The sequence below is a fragment of the Benincasa hispida genome, chromosome 4 (assembly GCF_009727055.1).
Source record: "Benincasa hispida cultivar B227 chromosome 4, ASM972705v1, whole genome shotgun sequence".
Classification (NCBI taxonomy): domain Eukaryota; kingdom Viridiplantae; phylum Streptophyta; class Magnoliopsida; order Cucurbitales; family Cucurbitaceae; genus Benincasa; species Benincasa hispida.
The window spans coordinates 3,418,315-3,439,244 of NC_052352.1; the positions used below are offsets into that span (position 1 = coordinate 3,418,315).

Sequence of the window (20,930 nt, forward strand, 5' to 3'; positions counted from 1 at the left end):
TTGATTAGCAAATAATTGTTATAAAACTACATCTTTATGTAACCAATAAGGCTTGTGATATTGACGGTATAGTGAAAACACTCCCAAATCTCTATTATCTGGTTGTCTACCAAGATATTAACTAACTTAATCGTCGAATTGTTGATGGTCAAACACTACATCAATCCAAGATTTTCTCTGTTGGTAGGGCTATTGTTCAATTTTTTTTAAATATTACAAATTATCGTTGGTACCAAATTTCGATAACAATAATATTTTAATATACAATAAAGATATGGTTGAGAAAAAGATACTCGGAAATAGATGTAAAAATAACTTTCTAGGATATTATTTTGCCTTTTCTTTTTCTTTATGGAAGATTTTGTAAATGCTTTTATTCGATGTTTCAATTGTGGCCGCCCCTTCCAATATTAGATGGTAGGGTTCATTTTCTTTTCATCAAGCAGTTTTATTTCTATTTCTGTTTGGTTGGTGGCATCAATTTTGAATTTTCTACCACTATTTTCTTTGTTAATTATAATTAAAGGATGAAATTAATTATATACGAAGAGATAAACACCACAATATATATTTATTTCCAACTTGTTAATCATGTTTGATAATAGTTTTTATTTTTGAATTTTTTTAAAATTTAAGCTTATGAATAAAAACTAATCTCATCTATCAAGAAAATTAATATAATTTAAAAAGAAAAACAAAGACAAAAACAAAAAATCAACTTTAATTTTAAAAATAAAAACCAAGAAAATTTTGAATACTACACAAATAGTTTTTAAAAAATTATTTTTATTTGACTAAAATTTCAAATGTTTTTTTTTTTCCTAAAAATGTGAAAATGTATTAAGAAATGGAAAGAAAGCAAGTATAAATTTTAAAAATAAAAAACTAAAAGCAAAGCATTATTTTTTATTTATTTCATTTTCTTTTGACGAGAACGAAAGCATTATTAAATAGAGACACGTATTTATTTCCATAGACCTAATGCTCTTGTCCATCATTGAATAATATTTTTCAAAGATTTTATCTCCACCTGATTTTTTTTTTTTTTTTTATACTTTTCATTGTTTTAAACATTTAAAAATTTCCATGTAATTACTATTTTGTTAAGCTCTATCTACTACTTATAGGCTACTATTTACAATTACTACAAATATACACATTAATACATAACTGATTTAACTTTTAAATATTGGAGTGCGACCAAAGTCTTATATTGATTGGATAAGGTAAAGATAAATGGCACACAACCATCCGATCTTCAATGGTATGAAATTTTTTGGATGAAACTTAGGAAACATAATAGACCGAAAAACCGAATCAACCGATCAAGAGTCGGTCGATATCAGTTTGGAAAAATTTCAAAAAAAATAAAGAATAGAACCGACCGACTGACCGACTTTTACTCCTCAACGGTCGAGGTCGATTTGAACATTTACTAAAAAGACCATAATTGGTCCGGTGGAAGTTTGGTCGGAAACCCGACTCCGACCAATCGATACTCACCCTTAGTGAAACCAAAAGCAAAATTATTTGCGCTTATGTCAAATCATATGGACTTATGCCTAAAGTGAATAATATCATACCACCGTGGAGATATGATAGAGAGTTAATTGTCCCTAACCATTAACACTTTTTATTCTCTGCACTTAATACTAATTTATTTTATATACTTTAGATTGTAATGATAATTGACGTTCAGTTGTGTTCCCTATTTTGAGATTTTTTAACTATACTTTACAAATTGTTCTGATAAATTGAGCATATTTGTAACTTTGTCCATTTATCAGAACAAACTGTGTTTTTTAATTTAATTAAGCTTTCAAGAAACGAAAAAAATCCCCAACCTCATCAAATGATTCATAGCCCAAGAGTCTGAGTTGAGCCAACAAGTAATATTTGATTAGTTTGGTTTGGTTTGGTTTGAGTTGGCCCATAAACCTTAGGCCCAACCTTCGAACAATTTTCAGAAATTGTGGCAGATGATTAATATTAGGCATCTGTTTTGATTTTTGACCATTTCTTAAAATTATTGATTAATGACCATTCGATTGTTTTAAGGACATTTACATAGATTATATTCTTTAAATTACGGTAATGTTAAAAACAAAATCTTTAGATAAATATAAATATGTATGAAGATTGTGTTCACTGTTTATTTTTTTAAAAAAATAAGATTTAATTATTTAATCATTTAAAAGATTTTTTTCATTTAAGCGTTTTATCTCTATTTTAGGTACCACTCTGTCGAGTTTGTCCCATTGTCACAAGATATATTGATTTAACCACAAATCCATCCGTGATCCTTTATGCAAAGGTTTTTTTTAATAGGCAATTGATAAATACTTTGATCACGATTGACATTTTCAAAACACATCTAAACTTAAAATATGCAATTTTTATTATTTATCTAAATTGATGCCAAATGAAATGAAAGATGAATCGGAGGATTTGAAGAATTAGTATTTTTATGAAAAAGTTTATTTGGAGGAGAGGATAATTGATGCAATCTATAATTAATGTGAGGATAATTCATATACCAGAGTATTTAATTGGATCATAAATGGCGTACTGAAAGATGTGGCCCTCGTATATATTCTTGTTTATGAGACTCTTCTATCCATGGTCAGTATTGATTGTGCTCTACAAAAAAGAGATTGTTTAGATTTGAACAATTTGTTTTCGGAATATATTATTCACTTCAAATGTTTTAGTTTAGTATTTGCGTGGTTCAGTTGACGCTTTTTTAATTCATAGTATTTACATTATTAAAATGATTCAATCTTATATAATGATTTTAGCTATTACAATATAGTATTGAAAAAATAAGATGAATTTTAATTGTTTATGGTAAGAGGCATCTCTAGGGTTTAGTATGAGACAATTTTAGGAGTGGATGGATAGAAAATATTTAACAGATATTTTGAGTATAAGGTATTTATTTATTTCGTGTCTAAATTTTAAGTTAATAATTATAATAAATTGTTCTTGATTATTAATAATGTTAATTTGTGGGTGAAAACTAAAGGTTTAATTTTTCTTGTTTTCAACAATTAATTTATAATTGTGTTTTTTAAAATTTTTATTTCCACGTTAGTTCTGTGTGTGTATCTTAGTTATTATTTTTAGATTTAAGGTTAGATTTGGGGTGGTTAAGTTTATAAGATTTTATTTTAGATTATTAGTTATTTAAAAATATAGCATAATTGTAGGGATTATGTTGTAGGGGCATTTTTGTCAATTAGTAAAATATAAATAGTATTAGAATTAGTCATTCAACTAATTTCAAGAAGAAAAATACGTTTGACCATTTTTAGAAAACGTTATTTCATATTGGTCATTTGTCCAATTGATCGTTGAATTATGTTAGGAAACACTTTTTTAAGAGTTTTTTTTAGGAAACATTTAATTATTTTTTTCAAATATAATATGCATATATTTTATATATACATACATATATATACACACATATATATGCATACATATCTATAAACTTTGACATTTTTCTATAACAATGCTTTCTGTGTGATGATCATACATTAAATTTAAATTCATTGAATTTATTTTTAATTTTACCAGTTATATTATTCTTAAGAATAACAACTAAGTGACAACCTACTTTCATTGTAATTGTATGTTTCGTCTTAGAAGTTAGAGAGTGAGTGTTTTTTTTTTTTTTTTTTTTTTTTTTTGCTTTTTTCTTCATCGAAATCATACTGACATCTGATTAAGAAAAATCACTTACCACGTGTTTAACCTTCAAGCTGACTACGTGGGTAACTCTCCTCCTTTTGTTTCACCTAACCAACTTGAGTTACTTGGACCTTCAAGCATTCATGGGCTACTCTCTTCTTGTGGTTCATCAAAAAAATTGGGCCTGAGATAGTAATCGGTACAGTAAACCAAACAAAAGTGGTATCAGAGCAAATCTTGACTTTAAGAAAGCAAATCCTGGAGGTTAAATAATCAGTTTCATACCTAAAATGGCAATGGCAAGAGTTGAGATTGAAAAGTTTGATGGAAAGGGTAATTTTGCCCTATGTAAGACCAAAATCAAAGCCTTCGGTTAGCAAAAGGCTCATAGGGACCTCATTGATCCATCAAAACTTCCAGCTTCGATCACTGCACAAGAAAGAAAATACATGGAATTGACAGCATATGGAACAGTTATTTTGAATCTCAATGATAATGTTCTAAGACAGATAATTGAAGAAGATACAACATACAAAATATGGATTGAAATTAGAAGAATTATATGCAGTAAAAGATCTCCCAAACAAAATGTACCTACGGGAGAAATTCTTCACCTACAAGATGAATCCTTCTAAGTCTTTGACATACAACCTAGATATATTCAAGAAGATTGTATCAGAATTCAAAAGCCTTGAGAAAAATCGGGTGATGAAAATGAGGCCTATGTGCTTCTTAATTCTTTACCTGAATCTTGTAGAAAGGCGAAGCGTGCACTGAAATATGGCGGAGAATCTTTAACCACGGACTCAATCATATCAGCCCTGAAAACTAGAGAATTGAGCTTCAAGCTACAACGAAGAATCAACCTAATGGAAAAGGTCTTTTTATGAAGGCCAAACCTCATTCTAATCAAGGGAGGAATGGAAAACAGTAGCCAAATGAAGAAAAGAAAGCAAAAAAGGCTGATATGCAAGTATTGTAAGAAAAAAGGATATTTAATTCAAGATTGCTTCTTCTTACAGAGGAAAAAACAAGAAAAAGATAAATAATCTAAGAGGAAGCAACCTGAAGCATCTATTGTTGAAAGTTCCTATATTTACACAGATGCTTTAGCCTCTATTCAAGACCAAGCCAACCAAGTTAACCCTTTAAGGAAACATGATTAGGTGTTTGATTCTGGATGCACCTATCATATGACTCCCTTCGAACCTTGGTTTAACACTTATAAAGAAATCAGTGGAGAGTCAGTCTACATGGAAAATAATGAGACATGCCAAATCATTGGGATTGGATCAATTTCACTAAAACTAAAGGATGGTAATATGGAACTCCTAAGGAATGTTAGGCATGTACCACATCTTAAAAGAAATCTAATCTCCCTATGGATGCTTGACTCTCTAGGGTGTGAATATAGAGGCAAAGAAGGCTGCCTAGAAGTCTTTAAGGACTCCAAAGTTATTTTGGTTGGTGAGAAGGTAAATGACTTACTCATTGTGAGAGGGGTTGAAATGGTGAATAGTGTCTATACAGTAGCATCATCAAATTTGACTAAGGCAGAACTCTGGCATAAGAGGTTGTCTCATATTAGCTTTAAAGGCCTTGAAACTATATCCAAATAGGGAATTTTGTTAGGGTTAATACCCTAAATCGCGTGGGTCCTGTAGTTTGTAATTGTATTGTACAAATAATTTATTTATTTAATAAAATTTGAGGTATTTTATTTGACATTTAGTAGCATTAACCCACAAAATCAATAAATAAACATCCAAGGTTATCTTCTGTAGCTTAAACATGTATGTGGAGACATACAGGTGGATCGTGTTTAAGTGATAACCTAAATGGTTTGTAGTATATGGATAAGGCTAGGTACATTATCATAGTGACACTATGAATGCAGCTCACTTTGTAGATATTATAATTGTTATAAAGTTTTACAAATGATCTGATCCTGATCATTCATGTAGAGACATGTGAGTAGGGGTGTTTTATATGAAAAGAGTTTGTATAAGACCAGTCCACGAAATGAATAGTCTCATTATATACACCGTTAATAGTAGAGACTTACATTTCACCAGGATGACCATAGGTGACATGACTTGTATCCAGAGTGAGTTGTGAACTTCTGCCTATGAAGGTGGTCGAGAGCTAGGAACAAAACTTCACAAGAAGGAATTCACTCCTTCCCTAATGTCGGGATAAGTAGATAAATTGCTCACTTAATGGTTGATTTCGATGCTTGAACAATGTGGCGCCACAACCTCTCTTGCCTCGAAAGGGGTTTGGTCATAGTTTGACTATGATTTGTTGTTCATTAGAGGGATCAATGATACTTAAGGAGTTAGATGTAATTACAAGGGCAAAACGGTAATTTTGGTCCAGTTGCACTTACGAGTAATTTGTGAAGAGTCATCGCGCTGTTGACTGATTTTATCCAATGGACACAGAAAGATATCTGTAGGGCAATGGTCTTTAGTGGAGTGACCGACAGTTAATGAATATTGGGTAATTTAATTAAATGAGTTTAATTAATTATCCAAGTACCATTGAAGTTTCAATCTATTAGATCCATAAGATCCCCTCTGTAGCTCAACAAGGATTATTGAGAATCAAATTAATTTTTCTTTAATTTAAAATGTTTAAATTAATTGAAGAAATTAATTATATATGATAATGATTATCTTCTCTCTTTAATTATACGTGAGAGTGGTGGTTGCAATAGATTCATCTTCTCTCTGCCAAAAATACACAGAAGGTCTCAGTTTGCAATCGATTGCTCATTTTTCTCAAGAATCAACTGAAAAATTCTCTTGTCAATTTCTCCTTCTCTCTCTGCCCCCAAAATTAATTTCATAGAGCCCACATACTCCTATGATTCTCAAATCCTAAAGAGAATATAGAGATTTTTCTTGTGGTGGTGTTCAACAATTTATTTGGTATTCTTGTTGTTCATTGAGATCGTGATTCAAGGAAGTTTGTTGATCATCTCGAGAGGAATTCGTGAAGAAGATTTGTCTTCAAGAGGTTAGTAAAATCTAAAACTCTAATTCCTCTCTTTACTAATTCTCTAAGCATGTAGTAATTTTGTCTTGAATGCATATTTTATATTTTATGTATTTTACATTCTGTGAAAAACTAAAATTGGGACCGATCCCGCTTCCATTTCAGACTTCACAGTCCTTCACATTCTACCTAAAGAAATCAACAGTCAACTGTCCTTTTGTGAGCACTGTGTATTATGAAAGGCAAGAAGGCATAGTTTCACCAAAGCCTAGCATATAACAAACGGAATCCTTGATTACATCTGCTCAGATCTACGAGAGCCAGCCTCAAATCCAAGCCTAAGTGGCTCAAGGTATATCTTAGCCTTAACTGATGATTTTTCAAGAAAAAGTTGGGTTTACTTTCTAAAAAGTAAATATCAAGTTTTTAGAAAGTTTAGAGAATGGAAATTAATTATAGAAAAACAAACAGCTAAGACCCCACTTGGTAACCATTTGGCTTTTTATTTTTGGTTTTGAAAATGAAGCCTATTTCATCTACATATCTTACAATAATTTGCATCTTTTTTAAGTACAATAGTTGAATTCTTGACCAAATTCCAAAAACAAAAACAATTTTTTGAAAGCTACTTCTTTTAGTTCTCAAAATTTGGCTTGGTTTTTTAAACTATTGATGAAAAATAGATAATAAAGGAATAAATTTGAATGTAGAAGTGGTGTCTATAGGCTTAATTTTTAAAAAAAAAAAAAAAAAAAAAAAAAAAACAAAATAGTTACCAAACGGGGCCTAAGAAAATTAAATACCTTAGGACTGATAATAGTTTGAAATTTTGTGGACAAGATTTCAACATCTTTTGTAGAGAAAATGGTATAACAAGGCATAGGATAGTAAGGCACAAACCCCAACAACTTGGAGTGGCTGAGAGACTTAATAGAACTATCATGGAAAGGGTAAGATGCCTACTGTTTGATGCTATCCTATAAGAGAAGTTTTGAGCTAAAACAACTGCCTACTCAGTGTACACCCTGAATAGAAGTTCTTACACCTCCCTAGATTGCCTAATACCTGAAGAAAAGTGGTCCAAACACCCCCTCCCCCCAATCTAAATGATCTTAGGGGGTTTGATATGTTGGATATGTGCACCAAAATCAGGGGAAACTCAAAGTCAAAGCTGCTAAATGCATGTTTGTTGGCTTTACTAAAGGTTTAAAAGGTTCCAAGATGTGGCATCCCAAAGAAGAAGCTCATAATTAGTAGAGATGTCACCTTTAGGGAAAATGAGATGTCTATTGAAAAAGGGGAGAACTTTAAAGAAGAAACAACGTATACCATCAAAATTTAGGTGGAGAATACTAAGAATACACCTACAGAGGAAGATCCTATCAGTGACTTAGAAGAGGTAGAGGGCAGATCAGGAGAACAAGTTGAAAATGTGAGTTTCAACCTGATTTGAGTCAATATTCACTAGCTAAGGACAAATAAACAGAGTTATTGTACCTCCAACTATATATGCAGACACAAACTACATAAACCTTGTGTTGAATGCCACGGTGACCCCTAATGACCTAAAACCAATCACATTTGAGGAAGCTATGAGTGGTTCTGATGCTAAACAGTAGATAGAAGCTATGAATAAGGAAATACACTCATTAAATGTGAATGACACATGGTCCCTAACACCCCTACCTAAAAAATGAAAACTAATTGCATCAAAGTGGGTCTTCAAACTAAAGGAGGGCATTACCAAATATCAAAAGTCTAGATACAAGGCAAGGTTGGTTGCTAAAGGCTTTACTCAGAGATAGGGAATTGATTATCAGAAATCTTCTCCCCAGTTGTAAAGCATACCACAATCAGACTTCTCTTATCTTTGGTAACTCAAAATGACCTTGAATTGGATCAGCTAGATGTGAAAACGGTTTTCCTACATGCTTATCTAGATGAAATAATCTATATGCAGCAGCTGGTAACGTAAAAAATATAATCTTTAAGCATATGCACAATGATGACTGAATGATGCTCTATGCGCTCAAGTTGCTTTGCGATAAAGATATTGTTGCGATACTACGTTCTAAGTGTATGCGATAATGCTAATATGCTTCGTAGTATACGATGATGTAGTGCGTGTAACAAGTTTTCTTGCACTGGAACCAAGTATAATTCCAACGCAAGTTTCTCAGATTGACCTGAGGTCGAACACGGGGATTGTTGTTGTTATTGCAATACTAATGTGGTAAATGCGACCGGTTTATCATAAAGAATAAAGAATTGTGTTGTGCCGAAAAGTAAATTGCGATGAAAATAAAATGCGATGGTAAATAAAGTGTTGTAAAATAAATTGCGATGAAAATAAATGACTAAACTACTAATGATACAGGGTGAGGTCTGGTTGTGAAGTTGTGCAAAAGAATCTAATGAATGCGGTGGCAAGTCTTGTGAATGAATCAAAAAAAGAATGAGTTGAGGGAAAGGACCTCGCAAGTTCGTCAATCTCATTAAGGACGCAACTAAGGTTCTGCTTTCCCTTGGCTTACACCTTTCAGTGATCGGCCGCATTCCCATATGTCTATGGTGAAATAGGGATGAACGTAATGAACGCAAGGCTGTTTCTATCTCTGGAATTACATCTCGCTTTAGTTAACGCATTCGTCCAACCTTCTCTTGATAGGTGGAATAACATCTTCACTTCTGCTTTCACAGGTGAAGATGCACAGGTGAAGATGTCATCGAGCATGCTTTAGCTAAACTTAGCCGATTACCTTAACAAAGATTAACTCACTCGCTTAATCCTTCTCCTTATCCCAGGGGATTACTGACACATGATGGAGAAAATGGATGATAAATGTGTGGAAAATAGCAGAGAGATGATAATGATTATGATAATGATATTTAAATCTAGAGATCAGCGTTTGATATATATCGTGAATGAAAGATTAAAGAAATATGAACACAGTAGATGAATGAAAGAATATAAACAAATACGGAAAGAGTGTCAATGTCTTGACACAGATCCCAATCGAAGATGTTGTGCTTGCCAGCATGTGGATTAAATGGAGTGGAAAGCTTCCCTCCCAGGCTTGCTTTCCAGGTAGAAGTGACCTCTTGCACAAAACTTCTTCTTTGGGAATGGAAAGAATTTCTTGCTCAGAGACTCACCTTTCAGCCTTGTCTCATCGTTCTCACAGATTTTCTCTATATTGTCTCTTCAGACCAGCCTCCTTTACAATGAATTTGAGGAAGCTATTTATAGACCTTGGCTCTCTGTATTGGTGGTCCCACTTTGTAAATCTGATAATTTCTGCCATGGCATAGTACAAATGTCCGCTCTACTCCATGATCAATCTATCAGAATCGTACAACAGAAAGCTGTACACGTCAGAATCTCCTGAGAATGCATTGCTCTTCACATCTTTGATCGATCGCAGCATGCGGTGTAGTTGTTTTGATCTCTTGTTGACTGCCGCATGCGGTGGAAATGCATTGATCGCTTGAATCCATGATCAATCATCGCATGTGCTGCAATTGCGTTGATCTTTTTTTTTTCATTCTTGATCGATTGCCGCATGTTGTGTGGATGCGTTGTTCATTTTTTCCTCGAGCAATTAACGCATGCGGTGACCTATTTCCTGCAAAACAAAGACTTGGACATTCCATTTCGCCATCGCAATGGGATTAGTGGGTGTGTTCACTACACTTTACAATTTTCGTATTTCTAAGCAAATTTCTATACTGTTGATGCAATTTTTTCTTCTTTTTGCCGCATAATCTAAATAAAACAGAATAAATAACTTGTATTTCTACAAGTTATCATACCCCCAAATTTAGATATATGCTTGTCCTCAAGCATATCTTCGATTAAGGCAATTCCGCTCAACTCTCATCCTAACTTTGCGTCGATCGGCTACTCCAAATGCTCTACCTTTATAAAATTACTCAACACCGCAAGTTCCTTCTATCCTTTAATATTTTTCCACATGCTCTACTTTATTCTTTTCTAAAACAAACCTCTACCCAAAGTTCCCTTCTAGTTTTGAGAAGAATGTTTTACCTCTTCTTGCGAAAACAACGAAGTGCGTCTTTATGCAGTGGCCTAGTTTGTGTCATCGTATAGAGAATGTTGATCATGGTTACACCCTTTGTTTTGGCTTACTCCCACGGTGTCATGCGAGCATCCAACTTCGGTTATGTACCAATCTTAACTTCAACTCTTGATCTTCAGCCAAGTTTTACTTTTGATGGTCAGAGGAGTTGTCTCTTTTATCCTTATTTTCTCTCTTTTTTTTCATATTGCATCAATCCTGGAAACCTACCTTCATTTTGACTTGCTCCCATGAGTGTCATGCCAACATCCAACTACGAGCAGGTTCCTTTCACGACTTAACTCTTATCAGGTTGGGATTTTTGGGATTTTCCCTTGCGTTGATAGCGGAGTTTTATGATTTTTTTTTTTTTTACAATAATGAACGCATTTGCCTGATATTACCGCATTCGCTTGATCGCATCTGCTCAAACCTTCCCCACCCCTAAATTTAGAGATGCGCAAAGTCCTCATTGCGTTGTTTTGGACAGAAAAGACAAAACACTTAGTCAAAATTTTGAAAAGAAGGTTTGAGCAGAATCTTGTAATAGAGAAGGTAAAGTAGAGCTATTGCGATGAATTGTCTAAGTGTTAGTCAAACAGTGCAATGAATAAAGAAATTTTACTAAGGGTATGCATACTACGCATCATGGCAGCACAATTAACAACGTAAAAGAAAAGACAAGAATTACCGCAATAATTGACAAAGGATGAAGTAAAGAGGCTAACGCATATGGAAAGAATAATTACTCAGTTGTATAAAATTTGTCTAAGTATACAAAGAATTGTAAACATCACAACATAAAATTTTAAGTATGTACAAAAGAATACAAGGTATAGCTTCTATATAAAAAAAATGAATGAATGGCCGAAAAGAAAAAAATAACAAAATTGCGGAAAAGGTGGCACACCCCCAAATTTAGAGTTCTCGCGAGGGATCTTGAGGAGGATGTTGCGGAGGAGCTCGTTGAGGCGCATCTTGAAATTGTAGAGGTTGCTGTAGATGCGGAGGCACCATGGGACTATGTAAAATAAGCTGTTAAGAATTTGAAGTACTCATGGTTGCGCTCTGTCATCTGTCTTTGGTTTAAGCGGATGGTAAAGATATTGCGTTGAATATTAACCATCGTCTGTCGCACCATTGTATTACTGCATCGTAACTCGCGTTGCTCTCTTGCAACTCCGTTATTGCTTGGCAGAAGAAGTTAAGTTGTTGAGAGAAGAGGGACCGCATTTCTGTTAAGTCAGCAGCAAGGGATGCGATGGTGGGTTGCACCGTCGATGTTTCACCAACATCGATTTGAGGTTGAGCGGAAGGGCCTGCTCCTAAACCGTGTGGGTCATCAACATGCGGTAATGGGTGAAAAGTGAGGTGGAGATGGATGGTGGGGGGACGCTGCTGAAGATGCGAGGTTAGATTCATGAGCGAGAATGAGGTGTAAAGTGTTTAGGAAGAGGGAAAATGGGCTCTATTAGAGGGCTCAGTGGGCAAATGATTAAAGGCAAAGGGTTCAAGGGTACTTGGGTTTGTTTTTGCGGTGATTGTTCTTGGACTTTCTCCTTTCCTTTATCATTGCAGCGCTGCTTCTTCGGTTTTAGTTGTTGCGGCGCATTCAGATCTATGAGCGGCCTTTTGGTTGGAAGCTCAGAGCAATGTGGGGAATGCTTGAGAAGCATTCTCAGGATCTTTGTATGAATGAGACTGTGAACTTCAGGCATGGATTCTTCGTCAATGCCTACGCCCACAGAGAGGCACAGACTCGAAATCATCCACGGAAAGAAGTATTGGCCTCTCACACGGCCAACAAAGCCTCGAATCTGCTTCACAATCAGCTGGCCTACATCAATCAGAATGTCGCGCGCTATACAATATGCGGCCATGACTCGATCCCTTAAAATTGTTTCATCATGCGTTGTTGGGATGAGTCGTCGTTTCACCAAATATACCCAAAGTCGCGCCTCTGGGAGCAGCTTGTTGGAGGCAAGGGTCTTAATGCCTGTTAATGATACCGACCACTTAGTGCTGAGTTGCGTTAATACCTTCAGCACATCCTCCATGTGTACTTTTTCCGGATCATCAATTATCTTGTTACCCGTGCTTCCGGAAGGTTCTTCAACTTGTAGAGTTCATTGATGTCCTTTGCGCTGAATGGCACTGTCCACCCTTCAATGATCACCACATCTTCAGTGTCATAGAGCTAGTCGTGATAAAAGGCCCTCACTACCGCAGGAATAATGATGGATGGGCATTGGCAGAAGGTTTCCCACCCATGCTCCAACACAACACTCGTGATCAGATCTAGTAGTGTCATCGACGCAGGGAAGAAACCCATTTTCATCATCATATCATCATTTTCTTTCTTTGTTGATGGGCGCTTCCTAGTCGACGCAAGCTCGCTGATCTCAACTTTAGCTTTGCCCTTGTCTTGAGCGGACGCAAGGCGGGATTTTTGTTTTTGTTTGCGTTCCCTTACTTTGCGTTGCTCTTCTTGTTCCCTTTTTCAGTCTTCCACTTCTTTTCTCTTCCTTTCTCTGACGTGCTGCACATTTGCTTTGCATCGTTTTTCCTTCTCCTCCTTTTTCTTCTTTTCTTCTTCTTCTTCTTCTCTCATTTCTCTCTCAAACTGCTCCGAGGCAAGCAAAATGCGTTGCTCATCCTCAAGCCTTCTTTTTTCTTCTTCTGCCGCCCTTGCGTTTTCAAGGCGCACGTCCTCATTGTGCAGTTTCCTGACCAAATCTTCTGATGCGATGATTTGGCGCGCACGTGACATCTTTTCTTGCTTCTCCTCTACTTCTCTTTTTATTCTCTCCTCTCTTCTGCTATATGTTGAAAGAATAATGGGTCACTTGTAGACCCTTGGGTGCATTCTTCTTGCGACGCCGCATAAGAAGGGTAATGTCAGGATCTTCTCTATCTTCAGTCGCAACCATTCTGATATGCGGTGATGAAACTTGAGGTTGCGCTGATGCTTTAACTTGTGTTGACATCCCCTCTTCCACACTTACGGTGGTTGATTCTCCGTCAAAATCTGAGATTTCCACCTTCTTCCTCTTCTCCTTTTTCTTCAGGCGTTTCTCTTCTCGTCTGCATTGTTTCTTTTCACTTTTCTTCTTTTCCTTCTTCTCCTTCTTCGGTCGGGCAACTTCATTACCTTCCATTTTTCTTTAATTTTTCTCTTCTTCTTCCCTTCGACCGACCCCGGCTGTTTTTTCGCTCATACAACCTCCAAAACGGTCCTGATGGATCCCTCATTGAAGTCTGTTGAAATAGTCTCCTTAGGATCCGTAGTGGCCAGGGCCATTCTCCGCGAAGCTTCCGCCATTTCCTCCTCTGAAGGCAGGTGCTGGTTTATAACTACAGCTTCCTAGTAGCGCGGCCCCCCCCCCCCCCCTCTTTCCATATTACTTAAGGAAATACTTCCAAATACCTCTTTGTCATCCATTCTCTTGAGTTTTCGCTTTCTGTCGAAGGACTGGGAGTGCACCTCAGGTCTGGTGGCAGGGGCACTCTCCGTGCTCGGCCCCTCTCGGATGGTGAATGGTTTAGCTACAGAGGTCTTATGCCGAAGTTTTTCGATGATTCTTAATGAGGGTATGGTATGCAGAGGAAATTTTAGGGTTTCTTTCGCGAGAGATTCAAATAAACTCTTCGATTGAAGGAGCTGAGATTTATAGGTTGGGCCTTGATAGGCCCAACGAAATCTCTACGTGGCAGGCTTCGATATTCTCAAAAAGCCTGCTGTCGTGCTCCTCCCATTATGATTTAGCAGAAAGGACGTCCTTTCGTTTGTTAAGTCATTAATTCCCTCAAAAGCTTAATTGATTCGACTACTCTCTCTACGAAGATTTATCATTTTATTTTATTCGGACGGGCGCAATGTTAAGGATTAACGCAATGCATCCGTTACTGCAAATGCATGTTTGCGGAGGACGGGCACAATGTATGCATTAGTGCAACACACCCCTCAACTCAACGCATTTCTAGAGGACGGGTACACGGTATTTCTACCAGCGCAACACAACCTCGACATAGTGCATTTTTGCTGAGGACAGGTCCAGTGTACACGCGCGCGCAACTTATCCATCAACGTAATGCATTTGTGGAAGATTGACGCAAAGTGTATCTATCAGCGCAAGATACACCCGCCGTCGCAATGCATGCCAGATGTTTATTAAAGCTTATTATTATATTATTATTTCATTTATTTTAATTATTTCATCAGCATCGCAACACTTATCACCAAAACCAAGTTGGTAAGACGTTGCAATGTTCATTTCTTTTTAGTATTCATTCACGGCAATTAGGTTCAACGCAATACTGAGACAGGAATGTAAATAAATTTAACAAAGCATGAAATTAACGCAACTTGAATTGAAGTAGAAGTAAATTCAAAAAGCAGTAAATACTAATTTAAGAAAGCAATAACTGAATTGAATAGCGCAATAATAAAGCGGTAAAGAAAGCGATAAGGAAAGAAATAAAGATAGATGTTAGGGATGCTGATTGAGAAAAAATTCTTCAAGGTTACCGCAATTCGCATCCCCGCAAGCGGTCAGACATGTCTGCACAATGTCACTACTGACATTGTTCCTTCCCATGAGAGCCGGGGGCTTTTGAGTTACTGGGCAGCGTTCCCGGTGTTCTATTTCGAAGCTCGGCTGCCAGTTACCTTACTTGGACCTCCAGATTCCTTATGGAAGATGCCTGCGATTGCATAACCGTATCATTTTTCTCGATGTACTGCTTCAGCAGAGGTTCCAATGATGATGAATTTGTAGAGGTGTTTGATGTGGAAGGTTGGTTGTGCAATTGTCTTTGGTGGTAATGACTTTGATCCAGACCCTGGTGAAAAGCTGGGGGGTTTCCTCGATTCTTGGAGTTGTTCTGTGAATTCCTCTGGCCCCCCTAATCGTTGTTACCTCCCCAACTAAAGTTGGGATGGTTCCGCCAATTCGAATTATATGTGTTGCTGTACGGGTTATTCTAAATGGGCGTACATTGATTGCGGGTTCGATTGAACCATTTCTACAGAATGACCCCCTCCGCATTGTGCACAGCTGTTGCTGCCACTTGTGCCAGTGCATTGGTTTGTGCTGCACCTTGAAAGAGGGTTCCTTGATTTATTGCCATCGTCTGGAGGAGCGAGGTCACTGCGGCCATTTATGCGGTCAATGTTGTCATTGTATCAGCTGGTACAATGGCATTTTCCATTCTTCTTCTCTTTGGGCCTCTTTCCCCATACCCATCATCTACCCAGTCATCTGTGTTTCACAAAATGCGATCTAAGATGACCTTGGCTTCAGTGTAGGTCTTGTCCATAAATCCTCCTGCCGCGGAGGCATCAGCAACAGCTTGCGTTGATCTACCCCCAAATTTAGATATAATGCCTTGTCCTCAAGCATATTTCGGATAAGGCAATTCGCTCACACTCTCATCCTAACTTTGCGCATCGATCGGCTACTCCAAAATGCTCTACCTTTAATTAAAATTAGCTCAAACACCGCAAGTTCCTTTCTATCCTTAATTTTTCCACATCTCGGCGGATGCTCATCCTACTTTTAGTTCTTTTCTAAAACAAACCTCTACCCAGTTCCTTCTTAGTTATGAGAAGAATGTTTACCTCTTTCTTGCGGGAAAACAACGAAGTTGCGTCTTATGAACAGGTGGCCTAGTTTTGGTGTTCATCGTATAGAGGGGGAAAGGGGGGAAAATGTTGATCATGGCTTACACCCTTTGTTTTCGCTTTACTCCCACGGTATGTCATGCGAGATCCAACTTCGGTTTATGTACCAATTCTTACTTCAACTCTATTGATCTTCAGCCAAGTTTTACTTGTGATGGGTCAGAGGAGTTGTCTCTTTTCATCCTTATTTTCTCTCTTTTTTTCATATTGCATCAATCCTTGGAAACCTACCTTAAATTTTGACTTGCTCCCATGAGTGTCATTGCCAACATCCAACTACGAGCAGGTTTCCTTTCACACTTAACTCTTAATCAGGTTTGGTTTTTGGGATTTTCCCTTGCGATTATGATAGCGGCAGTTTTATGATTTTTTTTTTTTTTACACTAATGATACGCATTGCCTAGATATTACCGCAATTCGCTTGATCGGCATACATACAAACCTTCCCCACCCCAAATTAAGAGAATTGCGGCAAAGTCCTCATTGCGTTTGTTTGACAAGAAAAGACAAAACCACTTAGTCAACAATTTTGAAAAGAAGGTTTGAGCAGGAATCTTGTAATAGAGAAAGGTAAAGTAGAGCTATTGCGATGAATTGTCAAGTGTTAGTCAAACAGTGCAATAATATAAGAAATTTACTAAGGGTATGCATACTACGCACTCTGCAGCACAATTAACAACGTAAAAGAAAAGACAAGAATTAACGCAATAAATTGACAAAGGATATGAAGTAAAGAGGTTCTACGCATATGGAAAGAATAATTACTAGTTGTATAAAATTTGTCTTAAGTATACAAAGAATTGTAAACATCAAACATAAAATTTTAAGTATGTACAAAAGAATACAATGGTTATAGCTTCTATATAAAAAAAAATGAATGACATGGCCGAAAAGAAAAAATAAAAATTGCGAAAAGGTGGCAGCACCCCCAAATTAGAGTTCTCGCGTAGGGATCTTGAGGAGGATGATTGCGGGAGGACCGTTGAGGCCGCTCTTGGAAATTGTAGAGGTTGCTGTAGATGCGGAGGCCCATGGGACCTATGTAAACATAAGCTGTTAAAGAATTTGAAGTAACCATGGTTGTGCTCTGTCATCTGTCTTATGTTTTAAGCGGATGGTAAAGATATTGCGTTTGACATATAAACCATCGTCGTCGCACCATTATTGCCACTCGCTAACTCGCGTTGCTCTCTTGCAACTCCGTTATTGCTTGGCAAGAAGTAAGTTAAGTTGTTGAGAGAAGAGGCGACCGCATTTCTGTTAAGTCAGCAGCAAGGGATGCGATGGTGGGTGCACCGGTCGATGTTTTCACCAACATCCGATTTGGAGGTTGAGCGGAACGGCCTGCTCCTAAACCGTCCCAGTTGCTGGGTCATCACACGGTATATGGGTGAAAAAGTGAGGTGGAGATGGATTGGTGGGGGACGCTGCTTGAAGATGCGAGGTTAGATTCATTGAGCGGAGAATGAGGTGTAAAGTGTTTAGGAAGAGGAAAATGGGCTCTATTTAGAGGGCTCAGTGGGCAAAATGAATTAAAGGCAAAGGGTTCGAGGGTATTTGGGTGTTTTTTGCTGGGTGGGATTGTTTCTTGGACTTTCTCCTTTTCCTTTATCATTTGCCAGCGCTGCCTTCTTCGTTATTAGTTGTTTGCGGCGGCATTTCAGATCTATTACGGCCTTTTGGTTGAAGCTCAGGGCAATGGTGGGGAGTGCCTTGAGCAAGCATTCTCAGGATTCTTTGTATGAATGAGACTGTGAACTTCAGGCATGTGATTCTTCGTCACATGCCTACGCACACAGAGAGGCACAGACTCGAAATCATCCACTTGTGGAAAGAAGTTATGTGCCTCTCACACGCCCAAACAAAGCCCTCGAATCTGCTTCACCAAATCAGCTGGCCTACATCAATCAGAGATGTCGCGCGCTATACAATATTGCGGGCCATGACTCTCGATCCCTTAAAATGCTCATCATGCGTTGTTGGGGATGAGTCGTCGTTTCACCAAATAAGCCCAAAGTCGCCCTCTGGGAGCCAGCCTTGTTGGAGGCAAGGGTCTTAATGCCTTGTTTAATGATACACCCAACTTAGTGCTGAGTTGCATGTTAATACCCTTCAGCACATCCTCCATGTGTACTTTTTCCGGATCATCCAATTTATCTTGTTACCCGTGCTTCCGGAAGGTTCTTCAACTTGTAGAGTCTCATGCATGTCCGTTGCGCTAATGGCCACTGTCCACCCTTCAATGATCACCACATCTTCAGTTGTCATTAGGAGCTAGTCGTGATAAAAGGCCCTCACTACCAGCAGAGAATAATGATGGAATGGGCATGGGCAGAGGTTTCCCACCCATGCTCCCACACAAACACTCGTGATCGAGATCTAAGTAGTGTCATCGACGCAGGGTAAAGAAAACCACCTTCTCACTAATCATATCATCATCTTCTTTCTTTGTATTGCATGGGCGCTTCCAGTCGACGCAAGCTCGCTGATTCTCAACTTTAGCTTTTGCCCTTTGTCTTAGCGGACGCAAGGCCGGGATTTTTGTTTTTTGTTTGCGTTCCCTTACCTTTGCGTTTGCTCTTCTAATGTTCCCTTTTTCAGTGTGTCCACTTTCTTTTCTTCTTCCTTTCTCTGACAGTGCTGCATCATCTTGCTTTGCATCGTTTTCCTTCTTCCTCCCTTGTTTCTTCTTTCTTCTTCTTCTTCTTCTCTCATTTCTCTCTCAAAAACATGCTCCGAGGCAAATGCAAAATGCGTTGCTCATCCTCAAGCCCATTCTTTTTCTTCTTCTTGCCGCCCCTTGCGTTTTTCAAGGCGGCACGTCCTTCATTGTGACAGTTTCCTGACCAAATTCTTCTGATGCGATTGATTGGCGCGCAACGTGACATCTTTTCGTTGCTTCTCCTCTACTTCTCTTTTTATTCTCTTCCTCTTTCTGCTATATGTTGAAAGGAATAATGGTCACTGTCTAGAACCCTTGGGTGCATTCTTCTTGCGACGCCGCCATAAGAGGGTAATGTCGGATCTTCTCTATTCTTCAGTCGCAACCATCTGATTATGCGGTGATGAAACTTCGAGGTTGCAGCTGATGCTTTAACTTGTGTTGGACATCCCCTCTTCCACACTTACGGTGGGGTTGATCTCCGGTCAAAATCTGAGATTCCACCTTTCTCTCTTCTCCTTTTTCTTCAGGCAGTTTCTAATTGCGTTGATCTTTTTTTTCATTCTTGAACGATTGTCACATGCTGTGTGGATGCGTTGTTCATTTTGTCCTCGAGCAATTAACGCATGCGGTGACCTATTTCCTGCAAAACAAAAATTTGGACATTCCATTTCGCCATCGCAATGGGGTTAGTGGGTGTGTTCACGACACTTTACAATTTTCGTATTTCTAAGCCAATTTCTATACTGTCGACGCAATTTTTCCTTCTTTTTGCCACATAATCTAAATAAAATAGCATAAATAACTTGTATTTTTACAAGTTATCAGCAGCCTAAATGTTATGAGGTCAGGGGAAAAGAAAACTTATATTGCCTCCTGAATAAGTCAATATATGGCCTCAAACAGTCACCCAAATGTTGATGTAGGAGATTCGATGACTACATAGTTAGCTTGGGTTTTCAAATAAGCTCTCATGATATGTGTGCCTATGTGAACTCTAAAGGATCTCATACCGAGAGTTCTATGAGCGAGTTTAGATCGCTCCGATTTCACAATGGCCGAAACACAAACGATGAACATTCAACACATACAATTATGCATATAAACCTCATTATCAGCATGCTCAGAATACAATAATTAACAAGGAAAGGGTTCATACCAGATGAAGACACTCTTCGAATGTCTGAACCCTAAGCAGCGGAAAATCTCCCACAGATCTACCAGCACCCGGCAAGTATGTCGACTGCAACAGCACGATCAGAACGTACACGAACAATGCAGCGGGGACGACACCACCACAAGAGAAACCAGGGTATCCTCGACGTAAAAAACCCAAAGAGTGGGCTTTGGTGAGTTTGGTAGAGGACGGAGGAGAACGCTTCATGTAGACGTTAAGCAAGTGGGAGATGAAACTCTGCTATCATATAGAAGAAATGCTTATCGTATAGTAGAGCTACACGATCGTTTATGAAAGACTGAACGATCGTTTAGGAAAAACGTATACGATCGTTTAGAGAAAACTTGAGGCAGACGATCGTTTAGACGGACAAGGTTCTATCGTATAGGCTCTCGCGATCGTTTTCATGGATTCTTTTGGGCGCAGACGATAATACAAATGCACAATCGATAAAAATGAAAACGATTTTCATTTTTAATCCGACGATTACCATAACCATAGAAGCCCACTTTCCACGTCCAAACGTGGATAAATTCGTTAATTATCAAATAATTAATCAATTAATTTAATTAATAAATATAATCATATTATATTTATATCCTATAGTTTGATATCATATATCTACTATAGTATTTTCTC

The 20,930-nt window shown here is 37.6% G+C and overlaps 1 long non-coding RNA gene across 10 annotated transcripts in view; it reads right to left on the reverse strand.

Annotated features, from left to right (window-relative positions):
- LOC120075327 overlaps nt 1–20,930 on the reverse strand; it is a 48,260-nt gene that overhangs the window by 15,870 nt on the left and 11,460 nt on the right. For 5 of the 10 annotated variants that reach the window (XR_005481290.1, XR_005481288.1, XR_005481289.1 and 2 more), the window contains exons 2-4: nt 3,976–4,119; nt 3,743–3,874; nt 2,538–2,640 (exon numbers count right to left, since the gene is read on the reverse strand). This is a non-coding gene — a long non-coding RNA (uncharacterized LOC120075327). Of the gene's footprint in view, nt 1–2,537; nt 2,641–3,742; nt 3,875–3,975; nt 4,120–4,284; nt 4,342–4,434; nt 4,519–20,930 lie in introns of all 10 variants that reach the window. The other 5 variants (XR_005481295.1, XR_005481296.1, XR_005481294.1 and 2 more) reach the window with 4 other exon arrangements.